At 46.6% G+C, this 19041-nt stretch overlaps 1 protein-coding gene across 3 annotated transcripts in view; it reads left to right on the top strand.

Annotated features, from left to right (window-relative positions):
• SERTAD2 (SERTA domain containing 2) overlaps positions 1–19041 on the top strand; it is a 74802-nt gene that overhangs the window by 39956 nt on the left and 15805 nt on the right. The window contains exon 2 of one of the 3 annotated variants that reach the window (XM_066547811.1): positions 16845–17002. The exons of 1 other annotated variant lie outside the window; for it this stretch is intronic. The gene's annotated coding sequence lies outside the window, so the exon portion shown is untranslated. Of the gene's footprint in view, positions 1–16844; positions 17003–17484; positions 17773–19041 lie in introns of those variants that run through there. One more of the 3 variants, XM_066547809.1, reaches the window with a different exon arrangement.

The following is a 19041-nucleotide window of genomic DNA, read 5'->3' on the forward strand; positions in this document are numbered from 1 at the left end:
TTTCTCCTTCCTACTTCCACTCCAGATTGATGTTAAGATCCTGAGGCTGTGGGACTGCTTTTGTTTTGGCCTCTTACTTCCCTCTAAAAACACAGAGTCAATATGCATAATATGATCAATTCCTGATTTTTTTATAACAATTTTCTCTTCTTCTCATCTCCATCACTAGACATTGCACATCCCTCCCAAACCAAACCCCTGTAGCCCAGAAATAGGTCACACCCCACCACCTGGACAGTAGTCATGGCTTGCGTCATCACTTGGCGTGACGTCGGCGAGCACTCAGCGAGCAGGACCGGCTTCTTCAGGGAGCAGGATGTGAGAACACCCTTTGTGATTTCTCCAGATGGGCCTTGGGAGGTGATGGGGGAGAGGACTCTGTTTACACAGGGAGAAAATAAGGAGAAGGTATAAGCTAACATGATTAGCGCACAGATTTTCTGCTGGTTGGTTTGGATGATTTATAGTGGTATACAGAGCTTTGTCGCCTTTAAGATGACTTGTTCCACTGCTGGCCAGAGGTCAGCCCGTTGGCCTGTAAAAAATGAATTGTCGATGTCTGTGGCTTTTCCTGGTGGCCACAATCCTGGGGCTGTTACCAGTCCTGCTGTTGAGCCCAACTGGGGGCTGGAGGGGGCTGTCCAGGATACTCGCTCAGCCTATTAGCAATGGTGAATTTGTTTTGGACATCCCTATAAAGTGTCCCTATGCAAGGCATATCCAAATCTCCTTTTTAGTTAGTGGGTAGAGGAGCAGCAGTGCCAGCAGTTGGACTGCCTGTGCTCAAAAATGTGATTTCTTGTTGCAGTGGTTACTTTGGGAAGCTCACAGGAAAGAAGCACACTTCCATTTTTCTTCAGATTTCAATTGCTGCAAAAGGGTAGCTGCACAGCAGATAGGCACAATGGAATTAGCAGCAGAGGCAGAGGTATCTACGAGCATGTGACCATTTTCATACAACATGTACTTCGTGCTTCGTCCTGAGAAATGCTGGGAACAAATTGTCATAGAAATGGAAAATACAGTTGGTCTGTTTTGGGCTGAGGCAAGAAATGAAGGCCCTATAGCCTGGAGAGATGTGTATGAATCTGTGTGGGGAAAATGCTCCTTAATTAGATGGCTTGACAGATCCTGTTTCTCCTGCTCCTTCCGCAGTTTGCAGCATTCAGTCTAGGAAACTCCTCCCAAACTCGCCCACCACTGCCCTCACGGAAGGCCTGGCACACTCACCTGGAGTCCTCCATGCTGTATGGCTGGACGTCACTGAGACCTGGATCATGACCTCTTTGGCTGGATGGACAGCTTCAGCCTGGGAGGGGAGCCCAGCACATCCCCTGCCCTCTGCACCCCGTGTTCTTTAATGCTCCTTCCCGGCAGCTGGCTGGGCTCTGTCCCGCGGAGCCTGGCCGGGCGCTGGGGCTGTGCCAGGGGCCCTGTCCCCTCCTCCTGCACTGGGGAGCTTGCGGTGCTGCCATGCTGAGCGCTGCTGCTCTGAAAGTTGCTTAACAGATGATGCTTGACTCTATCTTGACAATAAACCCTTTTCTTGAGAGAAATGAGAAATTTCAATTTCAGTCACTAGCCTGTTTTTCATTGACCTGTTTTAGTCAGCAAGTCATGGCTTTACTGTGCCAGTCTCTCAAACTGCCACTCATGAGCCTAACGAGACGGTGGAGCAAAACTCTCCTCTCCTCTGCAGAAAATGCAAAGAGAGAAGAGACAGTTTTACCCCAAATGTTAGAGGAGACTCAGTCAAATTAATGCTACAATAAATGTAAAATATTTTTAATTTACAGAGTACTTTAGGCCCCAATTGGGAGGTGGGTGGGGGAAGGATTTGGAGTGAAGTTAATAAACCTTTTAAAACTTTTGACTGAATCTTTTATTCAGTGTTTGTATAACTCAGTTATCTGCTAGTTAATACCAGTATTTTTGATACCTCTCCAGAGCCAATACATGACAAACCTTCAGCCCTGTTGGGTATTTGTGCTACAGCATATTTAATAGCCATGACAACAATTCAACAATTGTATAGAAGCTTCCCCTCCCTGTCTGAGTGTTGCAGGCACCAGAGTGTCTCCATTGGAAAACCCCTAAACATACAGTTTCAGCCAAAACTGGCTTAATGATAGTCTACTGAGAGCTTGTCAGGCGTTTTTTTTTCCTTTAAAAATAAAAAAGAAAAGGGGGCACTTTTTTCCCTTCCCCCCTCAATTTTTTTTCTTAACTTCTTCGCTGCTTTTGTGAAAGCTGCCGCTGTAAAACACAAGACAAATTAAAAAAATAAATTGCTTTAAATTGCTTAACAGGCTTGATGAGACAAAGCCTGGTGTGTTGGAGTGGCTGCAGGGAGCTCTGCGGCTGCTTTTGTATGATTTCAGAGGTGAATTTAGATGGCTGGAAGATAGATGGGTGCCAGATGCAGTTTGACACAGATTCCGGCAGCTGCTCCTGCGCACGGTTTCATTAGTGGTGAGTTAGCAAGCAGCAGAGTGCCGGCGAGGCCCCCAACGCTGCGCTGACAGCAAGAGCACTGAAACAATACAATATTCGCTAAGTGATTTTAATCTGGGAGATTAAATGACACCCAGTTGGTTTCCCGACTTAGAAAGCCAGCACAGTATAAAGCTGTTCATGGCACTCACTCTACCCGGGCCCTTGTCACATACATTTCCATTGAGAGTGCTTTCCCGAGCCCCTCACCCTGAAATGGGAAGAGAAGGGTTGATTTTGTGTTGCAGGCATATTTTTCCATCCTCACTGTATAATGTGCTTTTAACTACAACAGGAAACATTGGCCTCACTTCAGCAAATGCTTACATTGGACCGAAGTGCTCGCGTGCGCCTGCTAAGCACAGGCGAAACTGTTTGAAAGATTAGGGCCACAGTCTGTAAAGTGAACGGCTTCCTTTTTAATAGATGGGCAAGTCCCAAAATCAGGAAGCAGTTGGTATTTACAGGCTTGGGCAATTGGGTTTGGTTTTAAATAAACCAGTGTACTACAATGGATGACTTGATAGAAATGGTGGAGGAGCTGCTGTTCTCCAGGAAGATGGAATTTTATTTGTGGAGGAACACTAAAGATTAGGACTTGGTGAAGGGAGGGAAAATGTAATTGAACTTATTTGCAATACAACCCAGGCTGACTTCAAGATTCTTCTAGGGGGACTTTAATGGGCTCAATTTTGGGAACCCTCACTGTGGCACATTTACTGTGTGGTTATTCAGACTTTCTGTATTTTTTGTGTATCTCTAATTGCTTCAGCAAGTAAATCCTTGACTAGGAAAAAAAAAGGTTTTCTCCTCTGATAGATGGGGGAAAATATGTAGGGAAGCAAACAAACAAGATCTTTCTTTCACATGTGCCACCTGAATTTTGCCTTTACATATTTAACTGCTGATGTCGAACTACTCTGTTCACTTTGAGTCATTTGCTATCCTCACAGTAAACAGACAAACTAGCCCTTTTTTTTTTTCCCTTCAGTAAATATGCGAGTTGGATGTGTATAGGCTGCTGTCTTTGGATCTCAACTGTTGTTTGTAACATTTCTGCATGTTACAATTCTGTTTCTAGATGCCTTTGGTAAATACCCCATGCATGGCTTCAATTAAGCTTTCTATATTGAGAAGGTATGCCTTAATTTATCAGGTTAAAGATATCTCTGTTACATCAATGTGTTCACAGTGTGTTGTGACCTAATCAACTAGGGATGTAAGCCATTTCATGAGGAGTAATTACTCAACAACAAAAAATGTCTCTCTTTCCTAATAGCTGTGAGTGAGTTGGCTAATTGGAATTCATTTTGGTAGTGGCAGGTCAGCAATCAGGAGGTGGCTTTCCTGGCTGGCTTCTAGGTGGGAGGGAGAAGGCAGCAGCAGCAGAAACACAGAGCTGTGGTTTCCTCAGGTCACTGGGAGAGCTTCTCTCTGTTGGATCAGTGTCACATGTGCTGACATTGGGGTGTCCTCATGATCCCCTTTACCACCAATGCTGTGACAGTTTGGTCAGAACCCTTTCCTGGATATTTTTGAGGGAAAGAATTCATGAGTGGGTTGGAAATGCCAGATCTTCTTTGAAGACTTGCATAAGAGTTCTGGTGTTGTTATTGTTAGTGGGGGCAGGGGTCTGCAGTGATGTGACACATCTCCATGGCCTGGCTAGGCCTTGGTCAGGAGATGATGTGAAGTTTAGGGGGTGATGGCTCATTATGTCTCTACTCAAATCAACTTATGACAGCAACTGAGCAATTTTTGCTTTCAGTGCTGCATCACTTAGGAGCATGAGCTGCCAGTCCTGCTAGGGGTGATGTGCAGAGGCATCTTCTAGATGACCCCACTGGTTGCTGTCCTGTTTTCCTACTTGATAGATCATTGAGGTGCATTCTGGTTTTTTCTTCAATTTTTTTCCTCCCCTCCTTGTCTTCAAACCTTGCTGAGAGGGAGGTGGAGAGGAAAATCCTCATGAATTAACATTATTTCCCTGGTGGGCTTTGCTGCCATTTTATCTAATTACGCCTGCTGTTTTCCAGATCACATTGTAAGCATTTGCATGAAGGGGCTTTCACTTACCTCCTCAAGTAAATTAAATAACAGCCCTTAGGCTGGGCTGACAGCATAATGCATTTTCATGTGGGAGATCAACAGCTCCCATACCTTGAGATGGGAAATGCTGAAATGACAGGGAAGCTCTGTGCTTTTGTCTCGAATTAGGGCAGCTAGACGGAGTTAGGGCCACTTTGAAAATGCCTGCTGCTGGCTCTTCTGGTGTGTAGGGATTGGCAGGAAGAGAGGGGCACATAGGAAGCTGCAGAGGGCCACAAAGAATAGACTCACAAGGATCCACAAGCTACGAGCAAGATGTGCAGGAAAGCCAGGGAAAGCAAGCCTGTTGTCAGCAGGTTTGAATGCACCGCCCTATTGGAAAGCGTGAAGGGATCTGCAAACTGTGGAAGATTGGAAACCACAGACATAAAGCAAATGAGAGGTGTAGGCCCTGCCCTGAGGATGTTTACAGCATGACTTCGTGGATGAGGGAGGCTGGACTTGTGTGGAGAGCTCAGGAAATCAAAACACACGGCCTTGACTTTCATTTCCACAATAAGCCAACCCGTAGTTTCCCTGTGCTTCATTTCTTCAATTTGCAGAATGAGGCAGTGGCTCTTCTGCTGAAATGCTGGCTGAAATGCTGAAATGACAGTCCGCTGTTTTCCTTGCCTGACCCGTTACTCCAAACAAGCATCCAGCCCCAGGAGTTATCCTCCTCCAGATGTTTCAGAGTTCCCAGAGCCCTTCATGATACCAGCCTCATGGGATGATCTGGTCCCTTCACAGTCATGTGTGTTACACATCAGAAATGTAAATCAGCCCTTCCCGGCTGTGGTCACTCCTTCATTCCTTTGCTATAGTTGGGAGCTTCTGAGGAGGAGAATGGATCAGGAACAAATGACCATGAGGAAATGTGTTTCTTCTGCTCCTGATCAGCCCAGGCTCGTCGATGTTGATGGGAAGGCAGAGAGACAAACTCCACCTCCCCCAGCCATTAGGCTTGGACAAGCCTTGGGTAGCTCAAAATTCTGGTGTGCTCTTGTATTCTTTCTGAAGTGGGGACATGCCAGCAAGCGGGCTGGTGAGCTGCACGGTCAAACTGAGTCAGCACTTGGGAGTGAGGAAGAGAAGGAGATGGACCTCTACAGCAAGTAGGGAATTTAATCCCTACTCTGCCTTGCTGATGTTGGTCATGAATGGGGGCCAGCAACAGGAGAGGCTGCTTAGGTTGGGAGGCTGTACGTGACTTAAACAAAGCTCCCACCACGTAGATGTTTCACATAAAGGAAGAAAGGTGATATGTGTTCATTTAGATCACTGTAACTCTGTGGTGACAGTGACCCTCGCAGTATTACACCTGTAATGTTGAAGTACCTTCCAGCTTTTGCTGCTAATTCCTTTTATCCTGTGTCATTGGTTAGGGATTAAGGAAATCATGCAGATCACTAAGATCTGCTTGAAGGAGTCTTCAGTGACTTGCTTTTGTCTAGCGATCTTTGCTGAAGGAATGTGATTTACTTGTTTTTCTTTAGAAAATCAAGCTTTCTGTTCCATCAAAACATAGTTCCAGGTTGAAGGTGGAGGAGAGCTAGAAGTGTTAGTGTGGTGGGTGTGTAAACACCTTTTAACTTATATGTGAAAGCATCTTGGCTCTTCCAAGTAACTAGAGAACTACTTTGTGATGCATTTCTCTGTCTGAGATGAATTTTGAATGCCAGCAAGATAATGAGATTTATCAAATAAAAAGCCTGTCTTTCACTTTGTTCAAGCTTGGCCTCATGCCTCAAATACATGGAGTTTAGCTCAGAAGCAGCTTGTAATTTGTATCACAAAACCACCGTGTGTAATTGGTGATGGATGGTGGCCACTGGGCTGCAAGGGGAGGTTTGCAGTGGGCCGTGCTGACGGCTCCTGCTGACATTTGCGCCTGGTCGAAGTGGCTGCAGGGGGCAGGGGACCAGCAAATGGTCACCAGGAGGCTTCTGTGGGAGAGGCTGAGGAGGTGTTTGCCTTCATCAATCAGGGATTCAGGTTTAATGTCAATCACTCTTTAGCATGAACTTGCAGGATGTTCACAATGCAAGACACAGTGCTGCTTTTAACGTGTATGGGGAGATGATTCAGGACTCATACAGCTGCTTCAGTGATCTGGTAGTATACATCCCATTATCATTATTCACTCACATTATTCACTGTTAGAAAGCTTTCTAACAATTCATGATATTTCTCAAGCTCTCATCCCCTCCTCTCTCTTTCTAAAAAAACTAATTTAATTTTATTATTATTATTATTCAGATTCCTGCTGTATACATCCCCCAAGCAGGTGGGAGGGGGAGTTGGTGGGTGATGACTTGGCTTTGTTGGAACTTCACTTAATGCAGGGTGGGGGCAGAGAAAATGAAGCTAAATTACGCAGATCCTGAAGGCACAGCTAGTGCACTGCATCACTTGTGAGCATGACTAGAACTGAAAATGAATCACAGCCTTGTTAGACACGGTATGTGTCAGTGCATGTGGGCAGAAATATCATTCAGCGAGAGAGAGAAAAAGACAGAGAGACTACATCTTTTAAAGTGTGCTGGTCCCACTGAAATCTCTGTAGTATTTAACCTAATGGGTGAGAGCTGGGAAACAGTGGGACAGTTGCTCTATGATACTTCACCATGTCAATTTTTATTCCCTTTTGAAGGTTCAGAAGGAGTCTGCATTTGTCAGCAGTGACATCTATTTTCTAAACAAGAAAAGGCTATAATTGCAAGCTCAAGTTTGAACCCACTGCTGAGGACTTTAAAATACAACCACCCATTTGGGGCTAGGTTTGAATGTGGAGTTGCTTCAGCCTGTGTGTTCATTGTGCATTAGGAACCAAATGTGATTTGCTCTTTGTGTAAACTTTTGATGGTTGCATGTGCACACGAACACACAGTACACACACGTGCACACTGAGCCAGTTCACATATTCCAGAGACAAAAATCCAACCTGGAACTGTAACCCTGGTTCTTGCAGCTGTATAATTCAAACATTCTATTTCTAGAATGGAAATTGATTTGCAGTTCAGTTGCAGTGTGACACAGCCACATCAGGTGATTTGTTGGAGGAATGCTGGAATCAGCTGGCCACTAAAACCTGCTATATCTCTGCTTGTGTTCCAGAAGATATTTGCCACAAGTGATAGCAATGTTCCTAAAGAAGCTCTACTACCTCCTGCAGAGACCTATCCATAGCAAGCAGCAGCCATCTTAAAATTCCCCCCTTGGCACACTAAAACCACACTTTTTCTAAGCCAGATGGAATCAACCAGTGTATTCTTTAAGGGATTTTGGTTGTGCATTTTTGAATGTTGTGCTTGGTGCCTGTGCTCAATCATTGGCCTGTTATGTGTGATGTGTTGTATAATTTAAAAGCTGATGATTCTAGGCACTAGCCAGAGTTTTTAATAAGTGGCTGGAGATGTGTGTTTTCTCCTCTATCCGCCTCCCACAGACCAGGTGCTTTGTACTTTCTGAACATGCAGTGGTTTTTGAACGTTGTGAAGGATGTAAACTGCAGCTGAGAACACAATAGTGCACCTCCCCTGGCAAAAAAAAAAAAAAAAAAAAAAAAAAAAAGATCGAAACTCCACCATCAGTAGCTTTCTTAAATCCTAGTCATCATGTGGCATTCCTAGAATGTCCATACTTACTAAATGAAAGAGGGAAAATAGGGATAGCTTGTGATTTTCTGACTCTTAACGGGACTTTTCTGGGAGGAGGGCAAGGAAGGGATCCGTACTTGTGACAAGTTAAAAATAATTTTTAATTACTTAGAGTAAGAACATGTTCTGAAAAGTAAAGATTTTGGACTTAACGTGCATGGAACAAAAGGCCGTTGTGAGCTCTGTACGAGAGTTGCTGTGAGTTTGTATTCTGCCCTTTTTTTTCTGTGGGAGTTATTTCCTGTTGTTGACTAGAGTTCTTTATTTAGAACCACCTAGCTACTGAATGACGGCTTGCTTGCAAGAAGAAAAAGTGTGATTAAAACTTGCTAAGGCTTATTCCAAGATTTCCCTCCTTCCATTTATTTAAGGGGAATCTTTGCTAAATGAAAGAAAGTGAAGTTCAAAACAACAAATGCATTTCCTTCTCATTATTGTGCCCACATCAGCTGTGGCAGCTAGCAAAAAGATCTTGGGAGCCTGAGGTCTTTCACCTGAACATCTCATGGAAGACAGTGTTTGTCTGACAGAGATGATTTGGTTTGGGTTGTTCTGGTTTTAAAACTGAAACAAACCCATCAAACGCCAGGCCTCCCTTTTTGCTGGCAGGAGTAATGCACTGATGTTCTTGGGGGCAGCTCTTTCTATGAACCTCACAGGTCGAGTAAGGAGTGGGCACATGCACTTTCCCAGCTGCTCAGAGAAGGAAGAGTTTCTTTGAAGAGCATTGCCAGCAAAAAGAAGTTTCTGTATGCTGACCTGCTTGGCAATAGTATTTGGGTATCTATGTGGAGTCAAATTATCAGCAATTTGACAGCTGCCTAACTTCTTTTGCCCTTATGGCAGGGTCTGAACATCCAGCAAGAGTATAGTAAAGTTAGCAGAAGAGCAGATTCTGAAGGAAAAAGAAAAAAGAAAAAGATTTAACATGAAGGTTAACTCTACTGTAGGTAATAGGTAAGCAAGCAAAGTAGCTGGGGTTTATTATGAATTTTTTGCTTAGCAGGAAACATACTAGAAATGTCCCCTGAGTGTGGATGATTAGAAAATGCATTGGGGCATGAGTGATAGCAGATGGACAACCATCCCTCCTTGGCTTGGCTGGCCCCTTGCTGTGAGCCTCTGGCAGAGGGTGCCTCTTTCTGCTCAGCTCTTGCAAAGGGTCTGGTGCCTGTCTCTGCAGTAGCTGGGACTGGCTGCTCTGGCTAAGCAGGGACTTCACTCGGCAGGCAGGAGTTACGGCTCAGTCGTTGGCACCTTCCCTTTTAGAAATGAATCCTATAGAAACTGGTTTGCAAAGATGAACCTCTGTAGGAAAGTGATCTCTGTGAAAGAGAGGGGGGTTTGGGAGCCTTCTGCCCATCCCACGTGTGCTGGGAAAGTTTGTGGCTGGGAGAAGAAGCAGGGAAAGCCTCAGTGATACACCTCGTGTTATTTTCCTCTCCTGCTGCTGTGCAGTGGTCAAACAAGGGACTCAGTAGCAGCACCATCAACGGGAATGCAGCTCTTCCTCCTTGTTTCTTGGGTCTATTCTTTTCCCTTGACTTGTTTCCCTCTGTACTCCAATTGTGCCTCTGTTTTGCCCCCTCGCCACGGTTCAAATAAAAATAAAAGGAGTCAATTATTACTGTTTGAGCAACCTGCTTATGGCTGTCACAGAAAACCACCATAATTTATGCCACATGCAGCACCTTCTTTCCTACCTCCATGCCATCCCTGCTCAGAACATCTCCTTCCTTCCTTCCTTCCTTCCTTCCTTCCTTCCTTCCTTCCTTCCTTCCTTCCTTCCTTCCTTCCTTCCTTCCTTCCTTCCTTCCTTCCTTCCTTCCTTCCTTCCTTCCTTCCTTCCTTCCTTCCTTCCTTCCTTCCTTCCTTCCTTCCTTCCTTCCTTCCTTCCTTCCTTCCTTCCTTCCTTCCTTCCTTCCTTCCTTCCTTCCTTCCTTCCTTCCTTCCTTCCTTTCTTTCCTTCCTTTCTTTCTTTCTTTCTTTCTTTTCTTTCTTTCTTTCTTTCTTTCTTTTTCTTTTCTTTCTTTTCTTTCTTTCTTTCTTCTTTCTTTTCTTTTCTTCTTTCTTTTCTTTCTTTTCTTTCTTTCTATTTTCGTTTGCACCCCTGGAAATGTCCACACGTGCTATGTCCTATGGGTGTGACCAGGCAGGAGAGCTGCTCCTCTCCTCTTCCAGACCCTTTCCACATTTCAAGGACATTAGCACCCCAGAATCGCTGTGGAAGGAAGAAAGAGACCATTAAGAGGTGTGAAAGGAAGGGGACTCTGATGATAAATGGTGGATTTTCAGCTTTTTTTCCTTTGTCCTGTTGGTAGGACCTAAATGCTGGGTGGGTTTGCAATGATTTAGTGTTTCATCCTTGCTTGGGAATACTAATTAGGTGTAAACCTCTTTTAGCCTTTGGCTAATGGTCACTATAAATGAACAGCTTCCTTTAAAGTGAAAGAACATAAAAAAAAGGTTAGAGAAGAACCTAAATTAATTTGTGCAGTTCTCTTTTTCTTCAGAAAGATAAAATGGATTTCTGACGGTTACAGGGTCGTTTTAGGTAAAGAAATGCAGACATCACCCACGGTCTGTTTACCTGCATATGCAGTATGAGCTTCTGCTGACTCTTAGCCGTGCTAGCACTGGAGAATGTAGAAAGACAAAATGAATCATTACCACAGGCATAGTCACTAAAAGCATCTGATGTACTCATTCAGTCTTTTTTTTTTTTAATCTCCTCTTTGCACATAATCTAAGGAGTTACACATTTTGTGAAGGGTTAAAACAGAAAGATTTGTGCATTCACTGCATTGACTCAATGAGTTCAGTTCTGTATGAACTTCAATAATTTGTAGAGGAACAGAATTGCAGTGGGAGTTAATGCTGCTACATTTGATGTTCTTGTGCTAGGTTTTCTGCCAGCTCCTTTTTTTTTTTTCTTCCTCTTCTGAATTTGGCCCTACAGATTCAACTTCTGTTTTATTGGGGTTTGTTGGTTTTGGCTTTTTGCTTTTTTTTAAAAGAAGTGGTGTAGGTCACTCACCGTTTATTTAAAATTAGACCCTCAGAAACCTCTGTCTGAAAGGAGTGCAGATAAACATCGTCTGTAAAGAATTTTGCACCTGGGACAGTCAGAGAAAGAATTTATCACTGCAAATTGGAATTACTTTGAAAATGCCTCTATCTTGGTAAGCATTCTTTGAATCTAGAGGCTCTAAGGAGCTGCAGAAACTAGTTTTAAACAATAGGCCCAAGCCCCCAAATCTGCATAGGATCATTAATGTGCTTTACAGGTTGTATTCCAGCCAGCAAAAGCAGCTATAGGTGAGTGCATTCATTTGGATGTCCATGTATTAACTCATGTTTTCATTTAAATAAGAATTGAGATAGCTTGTTGTTTGGTTGGTTTTTGTTTTGGTTTGTTTTTTTTTTCTGGTAATGCATCTGAGCACAAACACGTTTAACTCCAGTGACATGGTTTAAGTCCTGCTTAACATTAAAATGCTGTGCAACATCCTACATCAGCATTGTAGCCACAACACCATTTCCATTGTGCCCTCCCAGTATCAAACTTCTTGTAACTGTTATATAATGCTTTAATGCAGCAAATCTGAGCAGGAATATCCACTTCTAGAAGCCTCTGGTCACCCCTCTGGTGGCCCCATTTGGTCTCTCAAGCCTTTGGCATCTGAGCAGGGTTGAGCAGCTGCCTATGCACCCAGGCCTCTTTCAGGTTTCAAGGGTGTTTAGGGGCATCTGTGCTCCAGAAATGTATGGCTCCATGGAGAGCTTTGTAGGAGTAGCTTTGCTTCAGGAGAGGGCTGTAGTGTGTGCAGCACTCAGGGTAAGGCAGAGCAGTAGAGCTGTTTTCCCCTGGTGAACCAGGAGCAGGTGGTCCCTCAGCATTGGGGATGTGGTGGGGACCTTTGTGCTGAAGTGTGTGTGGCTTGCATGTTTGACAGCCCCACGTTGTTAAGATTTTCAGGCTCATGTTGGGTTTGTGCTCAAGGCTGGTGGGTGGCCCAAAGGCTTTTGGCTTGATTGCAGTGACATCTGTTTACACCAGTGGTTAATTAGGCCTGAAGACTGGCCATCTCTATTTTTCTCCACCGTTTCTGTGTTTTTTCTTGATTAGAAGTATTCCCTCCTCAGCTCTAAAACAGAAGCTTTGGTTTTATCTGCAGATTTTTTTCCTCTTGATCCACTGGCCCTGGTATGAGATGAATATCAGGACATCAGCGTAGCCTCTCTTCAAAAAAGTAACCAAGTGTTCCAGAAAAGAATGACTTGTGCTTTTGATAGAGACTGCAGAGTGAGCATTGAAAGGGAAAGAAAAGCAGCCTGAAATTGTTTAAAACTCAGCTCAGTGCAGAGTACAATTCACTGTGTTACAAGAAGCAGGATTGGAAAGGAGAGACTGTTTTAGGAGCCTGTGTGCCATACAGGCAGTGCCAGTGTGAACAGTCTGGCCTGGGCCAGGAATGAAGCACATCTTGCAAGGGATGCAGCCTGAATGGGATTTGGAAAGGAACACAGAGTTTTATTAAAAGGCTGAAAGATGTAAGGAGATACACAGTGATGGTAGGCAGCCAGAACCTCTGTCAGAGGACAGTCTTTCAGCTGGAGCAAAGATGATGCACACCAACAGTCTCCAGAGGACTGGGAGTGCACAGGGAATTACAGAGGGAGGGAGTCATCTCCCTGCATGGGGAATGCAGCAAAACCTCCTCTGACTAAGCCAGCTAATGCACACTGCTTCTTTTTTTCTTTCCTGATAATCCTGTTCCATAATATTTCCTTAATAATTTAGTATGTGAGGAGTAGCCCTTCTGAAAAACATCTAAATCACCAAATCTTACATTCATATGAAATCTTGCTACCCCTGTCGTTTGCACGCACTCGGGATTTTTATTTGGTGTGGATATTTGAGAGTTATCCTGGAGTTAAGAGTTGGGTTCTTTCCCTTAATTACTTAATGAATTTACCATGTGGCACAACCCTTGGTACTGCCAAGCAATAGCTTCCTATTACTAGACTGTACAGGCCTGATCCTGCATTACCAAAGCCAAAAGCGGTATTTGGGAACCGACATTTTCATCAAAATCTGTAGGAAGCTTAGAATAACTATACAAAAGGGGTTAGTTGCACTCAGAATATTGATTCATGAGCTCCCTCGTTTTTTGCATCGCTGTTCATTTTACTCAAAGAAGATCAACTGCCCAACTGGACATATAATATATGATACTGCATTAAAACCAAGGCTGCACTTGGTCATACTCATTAATTAAACTGATTTCTCCTGTAGGGTTTTTTTTTCCTAGAGAACTAACCAAGAATAATAATTAAGCACGTTATGCATTCTAGGGAACGGTGTTTCTCCTACTGCCACAAACACATTAAAGGACAAAAATATGAACTAAAGGAGAAAATGAAGGGGGAAAAAAGAGCTAAAACTGGAGTGACATGAGTGGATCATCATGGTTTTTACTGACTCCTGTGCTTTAGGACACATGGGACAGCCGTGTTAGAGTTGTAACAGCAGAAAAGAAGAAAAAACCATTGAAATCCCAAGGAAAGCTGCCCAGCTCCCAGGTGCAGCTCCTTGCCTGCTTGTGTACAGGTGCAGGCTGCAGTATGCAGCACCTCAGTTTTTTACTGAGGAACTTGTTTTTTATTTGTGGCTGAGCCTCTCACATGAGAAGGGTCCTACTCCTGGAGGTCAGTGCTGAGCCTGAAGAGAGCCTGCACAAGGTGTGAGCAGTGTTTCACCGTGGCTTTGCTTGCAGCATGCTTTCTCCTTACCCAGGAGAGCCTCGCTGCTCAGGTGGAATGAGCAGCTCTGCTGTAGGCAGGCCCTTTGTCTAGCTTCTCCCAAGGTACCATTGCTGAGGGGGTCTTTATTTGCAAAAAGTTGTCTGCTCTGGGGGGCAGTATTAGGTGTTTGCCTGCCATCTTCTGCATGCACCAAAGCAAAGACATCCAGGGAGAAAATGAAGTTGTGTTGAACAATTACCTGATGAAATCTCATAGTATTCATATGTATTGCAATCAGAAAGGAAAAGGCCAAAGATGCAATTAGAAACATAGGAAGCAATTCACTCCCTCTATTTTTGAAATATGCAAGGGATGCCAACATTCCAGCACAAACTTTGCCAGTCTTTCCTAATTAGCATCCGTGTTGATGGGCAGATTACCTGGCAGTCTGTAGTGTTTCTAATGAATTGATTTATGAAGTCCAGTGTCTGTTTCCCCCTTCCCAATGTTTGATTTCTGTTTGCTAATTTATTACCTTGTTCATTTATTTATCTTCAATGCAGGGGTGGTTTTTGAATTATTTTTGTGAGACCTAGCCTCAATCAGACAGGCATTGACCATCCTTGCTCAAAGACAGGGCTGCACTCAGACTGTGCCTGTAGCCTACATCAGGTCGGTGCTGCTGCAGAAAGACACAGCTCAGCTCCTTCTCTTTTACTGTGTCATCTTCACATGTGAGCAGCTCAAGGGCCTCTGTCAAGGCTACAACTGCACAGCTAAACCTGTGTTACTTCCCCCCTGGAAGCCCATACATACATGGTTCTGAAATGGGATGCATTTTGGGTGGCTCCTCCTTGCAGACGCTCAGACTATTCCCCCTCCTGCTCCCGCAGGCTCTGGAAACCTCTGCCGACACACTTCCTAGCACGGCATTTTGTGGCTCCATTGCAGGCTGCTTCTCCGTGCTTGCTGAAGTGCTCAGGCAAACTGCATTTGGGTCTTGCAGACACCCTCTGGTAAGGCTTCTCCAGAGCTGCAGAGCAGAGTTTCTTGGCCAGAAAGGTCTCCCTCAATCAGGTGTGAGGCCATGTGAGGAGCAGGCAGCCGCGGGATTATTCTCCTTGCCTAGCCCAACCTCGTCCCGCCGCGCTGGAGCCTGTGCTGTGCACGAAGCACAGGAAGGAGCTGTATTCATATCGATTCGTATCGTGACCTATGTTCAGCTGGGAGTGCTTCTGAGTGTGGATGCAGGTTGTACTAGTTGTGTTCAGAGGCACAATCTGAGTTACAGCGTGACTGTAAACTCCTGCCAAGAAAGACTCGGGAGAGTTACAGTAGGAAACAGAAGGGGCGGTGAGCTTTTTCTTATGCTGGTGTAAAACTGGAGCAACCGAGCGAAGTCAGAAGCGTTTAAAACTCGAATGACACAGGCTCAGGCTTTTTACTGCCGACTGTATCATGGCAAGGGCTGTGCGCATCGGGCTGGAGCCCAGCTGCTTATTTAGCAAATGTTTGTGGTTCTGCCTCTGGTGCCGGTGATAGCGTGCACACACCCAGGCACGGGCACTGTAAATCTGCTGCGGACTTTGAGCTCCGGAAGGCAGGCGCTGCTCGGCTGGGCTCATCCACGGCGCAATTGTGCAAGGCCAGATCCCGCTGAGTTACAAATCTGGTGTAAAGGAGGGTGGAATGGGGCCCCGAAATTCAGTGAATCTGGCATGCAAAAAAAAAAAAAAAAAAAACCAAAACCAAAAAACAAAACAAAAAAACAACAAAAAACAAACAAACAAACAAACAAAAACAACAAAAAAAAACCAAACCAAGAACCAAACAACCCAGCCAACAATGTGCAAGTATTACAAATATTCTGTGTGGCTTTTGAGTAGGCAGAAGCCGACTGAACAGGTATCACTCAGGCCCTAAAGAAGATGAACCTTTTCCTTTTATTTAGTGATTTTGTTGTGAAGCTGGTAATTTCAGGGAGAGACTGGTTTCCCCAGGCAGAGGGACCAAATTTCAGTGCCTTGCTGCTGGAAAGTATCCAGCCAGGGAGATTCTGGTTTTAATGTTTGCCAGCTCCTGGGCAATTCGCAAATCACTCGTCAAAATCTAGTAAATGGCTCGTGAATTGCTTTGCAGATTGGTCTAGGGCTAACTCTGTGCCACAGGTAAGGGAGGAGAGAGCTTGGATCTCCTCAAAGGAATAGCACGGGTGGAAAGGGAAGGGTGTGCTGAGGCCTCCAAACCTGCAAAATAAAACGTCAGTTTTTAGGTCTGATGTCCTTTCTTTTATCTTTAGTGAGTTCAGCAGAGTGCTCAAGTGCCAGTCCTGGCGTTTTAACATCAAGGTGATGGGGCCTTTTCAATTCTAATTTTAAGAATCCATAAAATCAGCAGCTAGTCTCCTTTTATTTTGGCAGATTCACTGTTTTAATGGTTTGGTGTTGTTTTTCCTTTGTGAATTTTTGTCAGATACAGTTTCCAGAGCAAGGAAACCTTTCTTCTAAAGGTATCCTTTTCCTTTTCGGTTTTCGAACTGCAAATGGAACTTAGTTTCTAGTAAGACTATCATCTTGATTGATCACAAATCATTACAGACCGTTTTGAGCATAATACCTAAAAGAGTCGTGGTATTAATGACTAATAATCGCCTTTATATTAGGTCTTAAAGCTTTATTGTCCCGAAGTACAACCGGTTTAGTGGAACATGAAAGGCCGGAACGATCCGAGATGCCTGCTGGGGCTACAGCCAAAACTGTGAGGTGTTTGAATCGCCTTTAACAGCGCCGGCTGGGATTACAGCCCCTTTCAAAACTCAGTCATTAAGGTGACTTAAAATAATCATCTTCTTTCCAGATAGCGCCTGGTGCTGAGCGCTTCCCTCCTTCCCCCAAGTCTTCGCGCGCTCGAACATCTCCGTTTGGCCTCATTTTTGTGCTTCGGTGGTATCTGCACAGCCCAAATTAGCAGCGAGGATTCCACGGACGGGGGCCGCCGCCTCCCTCGGCTCCCAGGTGAGGTCCCGGGGCGGGGGGCGGCCGGCAGCGCCCCGGGCTTTCTCCGCATCCCCCCCCTCGCCCCTGCTGTGCTTGGCCGGGCCGGGGGCTGACCGGAGGTGCGGGGGGGGAGAATTTTGGGTTGTACCGGGACAATGCAGTGCCAGCCCCACGCGGGGAGCAGGGCTGGCAGAGCCCCGTGCCCCGGCCGGGTCCCCGCCACCGGATAGCAGGGATACTTGTCATATTTGCGGTCGGGGCGCGCTGGCACCCGCCTTTGTGCCGGCCCGGCGCTCCCCGGGGAAGCCGCGGCGGCGGCGGGGGCCGGGGCACGCGTGGGGAGCCGGAGCGGGGGAGGAGGAGGAGGAGGAGGGGGAGGAGGAGGAGCAGGAGCAGCGGCAGCAGCCGCGGGGGGGAGGAGGGCCGAGGCGGAGCTTTGACGCGGGCCGGAGGGTGAGGAGCTCGCCGGAGCCGCCCCTGTCGTCAGTGCTGGCGGCAAGTGCTGGGAGCCGGGGCTGGTGGTGCCTCCTCCTTCTCCTCCTCCTCCTCCATTGTATAATGCTGCGTGATCGCACCCGCCGGGGCAGAGCGGAGGCTTAAATCCTCACGCCGCCTGCTCCTGCCTCCTCCTCTTTTCCTCCTCCTCCTCCTCCTTTCCTCCTCCTCCGCATCCCACCCGGCCCCTCCCCGGAGCGGCGCGGCGAGGAGCGACATATGGAGCTGCTCTAGGGCGAGAGTTTCCGACCTCCCCCTCTCCATGCTTTAGTTCTCAGGTGGAGCTGCATGTGGTGAGTGGGGCTGGGGGGCTGCAGGGCATCGGGGGGGGCGGGGGCGGCGACATTCCTCCACCCCCTCTGGCTTTGCGAGTCATCAGGGCTTGTTTTATCTCTACCTTTAAATTGGTGCCCGGGCAGAGGAGCCCGGGGCGGGGATCCTCCCCGTCTCCTCCGGGGTGGGGGGGGGTTCGTGCTGAGATGAGCAGAGGAGGGAGAGCGGCGAAGTTGACCTTAAAATACGCCCCCCACCCCCGCCGGTGCGGGGGGATCCCGAGCCGAAGCAGGTGCGGGTAGCTGGAATGTACTTTTCTATCGAGGTGGCTGTTCCGGCCCCGGTAGCGCGGCCGGTTGTGCTCTCCGGAGCCGGGCTCCCTCCGACGCCAGGAAAGCCGCGCCACCCCGGTAAGTTCGCGTGTGCGCCGGGGAGCCCCTGGAGCCGGGGGCTGCAGCCCGGCTCCGTTCCCCAGCAAGAGCGGGGGATTCGGGGAACCCCGAGAAGTGCGTCCTGTAGTGCCGAGGGAGCTAAAAGGGCCTGGGGGAGACTTTCACTCCGCTGTAGCAAAGCTGACATATGGCTGGGCAGGACCCGGCTGGCCCCGCTGCCCGGCCCTTTTCAGGGGTTGGTGTTAGGGCTGGGGATTAGCCTGTCTTTTCCCTGAGCAATAGCGCGCATGGGTCTTCCTTGGGAGCACCGCCAGCGCGGAGAGACAGAGGCGTCTGGGGGGAAATTTGTGAGTAAGGTGGTTCATCTTTTGGAAGCGACGGCAAAAATGTATATTTATTAGGATTTTCTTCGGGGTGGATGAACACTTGAAGAAAAATCCTTTTGCGGTGCCACTTTGATTTAGAGCGTTGGCTGCTTTACTCACATCAGGATCTGGAAAAATAAGTTATTCCTATGCATGAAAATAGAAGTACAGTTACCTGCTGTCATTTCTTGCATTTTGTGAAACACAGCTGGAAAAGCCAGGGCCACTTTAGTTGGAAACCTATGGAGAGGCTTGTGTGCTGTCCAGTGGGCCCCTCGGTGGCTGATTTACAGCTGTGGGTCAGCTGCTGGTGTAAAATAAAGCGAATCTGCCCATTTTATCTCCATCCGGGGGGGGGGGGGGGGTGTCAGCTTCTCCAGCCGAACTTCAGTGCAGCACGCCAGAGCTGTTGCGTGTGGCAGCGTGTGCTCAGACACATCCAAGGCTCTCGGGAGCAGGGAAATCCAGGCTTTTTTCATCTGGTGCCTGGTGCAGTCATCAGGGTGACTCTTGCTGCCCGCCAGTGAGTGCT

Source organism: Molothrus aeneus, chromosome 3, assembly GCF_037042795.1.
Source record: "Molothrus aeneus isolate 106 chromosome 3, BPBGC_Maene_1.0, whole genome shotgun sequence".
Lineage (NCBI taxonomy): Eukaryota > Metazoa > Chordata > Aves > Passeriformes > Icteridae > Molothrus > Molothrus aeneus.